The sequence below is a fragment of the Symphodus melops genome, assembly GCF_947650265.1.
Source record: "Symphodus melops genome assembly, chromosome: 15".
Lineage (NCBI taxonomy): Eukaryota > Metazoa > Chordata > Actinopteri > Labriformes > Labridae > Symphodus > Symphodus melops.
The window spans coordinates 5977159-5979329 of NC_136705.1; positions in this window are offsets into that span (position 1 = coordinate 5977159).

Consider the following 2171-nt stretch of genomic DNA (forward strand, 5'->3'; position numbering starts at 1 on the left):
TGCTTATGTGTGTGCTGTGTTTCTATTCATGAATTATAATTTACAAATTCCTTATTGATCCACCCCCAACCATTTGGAAAAACTTATTTGTTTAACTGTATCTCTCTGAAAGCGACAACGAAAAAGAGAATGGGGAAGTGAGTGATGAAGTAATTCTGAGGCAGTGAATGGATGGACTTTTTCTTGTGAAAAGTATTACTTTAGTACATCATCAGCCGTGTTACAGAAACTGTTCAATAAAGGATTTCCAGTAGGCCTCGTATTTGTGGATGTTACCGGTAGCCTATGTTGTCAGGACGCCGGCCTCGCTGCCCCTGCTGCAGGACACAGAGAAGAAGAGCAACCTTTGTCCCCAGCACTGTCCAGCTCTTCAACTCCTAAAATGATTTCCTATTTACTGTACTATAGTTCTGTTCACTACTGCATACAGTATCTGTTTAGTCCGATTGACCTTTTTTTTAAATTCAACTTTTTACTTTTGTATTTTAACTTTGTACTTACAGCTTGACACTTAATTCTTTTGTTGACACGGTATTAGTATAGCTGCGCTATCATTCATTTACTGCTCTGTGTGCCTTTGAATTGCTCTTTGAAACTCTGCCCACCACCGTTAGCCTGTGTTTTCGGGATGGCCACCCGCACCGCTTCTCCCAACTCAACCAGCTTTGATTGTGTGTTTGTTAATAAACTGAGGCGTTTGTGTTGAGAATCCAGCATCGTTGCAACACATTGCACTGATAGAAGGGTGTTGAAATGAGACATGTTCTTCATATTTTCAATCGAGTACATTTTTCTTGATTGAGCAAATTCTTAATGACCAATTAATCAATCATCGATTAATTGTTAACATCCTTACCTGATAAATTAAGCTTAACTAAAAACAAAGGTATTAAACTCAATAGAAACCGGGTAATTGGGATAATGAATTGAAAAAAATAAGTTATACAGCCTTATTATTGCAACCAGTAAATTTGCCCTCAGCAGTGAAGTAGTTTGCAGTGAAGTAGTCAATGTAGCAATGTAACAAGTGACTTGACACAATAAAAAATAAACAGTAAGAAAGAAATTAATCTTTTACTTGCCAAAACAGGTATGATTTGCAGGAGATTAGTCATTCAACAGGTAAATAAATCCATCAAGGAGCAGACAAAAAGGCAGTGAACAGCAGAGAAAAACTGCTGCTTCAGTATGCATGGTAAAGGAAAAGAACTGTCACTGACAATAAGGAAGGCCAAGACCAGATTATTCAAAACAAGTAACACCAATCAGGGACTGGCACACTGATGAGAGAAAACAAGCAGGAATGACAACAGTGAGAACAAAAATTAAACTAAATGAACAATGTTTAACAGTAAAGCACAGAGACAGACGCACAAACCTGACACAGAACACAAGGCAGACCAAATAAAGTATATGTGTGACTCACTGTCATAACACAAGACACTATGAAAACATGACAGCTTGAGCAAACTATGGGATGTTTATATGTTGGTATTAACCAAATGTGTAAAGGTACAAGGTGGTTTATGCAAAGGCAGTTTTGTTTTTTTATTATTTAAATATGCTTAATAGTCTGGAGAGCACAGTCATCATGCTGAGACGCACATAATGCTGTTGTTTACATGCTGATACTTTGTAGGAATAATGTTTAGCATGTAGTTTATTGCTCGAGTATGCATACATTAACCACATACCCAGAAAAAATGGAAAGCTGATGTTATACAAAGGTTACAGTAGCCTACTTTACACAATGGCTAACAGCTTCGACCGTTTGACGCCATGTGTACCAATCTCATCATATTCCTGTCTCTTTTCAACTGTACTATTTTTATTTTTTGTCAAAATTTTATCTGTGGTTTCACACACACAACAAGTAGCCAAACATACAAATACAAACAAACACAGTGTTGGCAAAAGAAACAATTAAGAAATCTTAATTTCTCTGAAGATCATCCACAAACACATCGGGGAGAACATCTGCAGCCAGATGTGTCTGCCTCCAAGTCATTTATCATCCTCTTAAAAGCATCCGGCGAGATCTTAAGTTTCAGCCCCTTTTGTTATTTGTTCCAAGTAAAGAGAGTTGCAAACTTAACGCCTTTTCCCCTGTTCAGTTCTGACTTTTGGAACAGGGAAAGAAAAGGTCCTGGGATCGTAGATTATAAATCCCT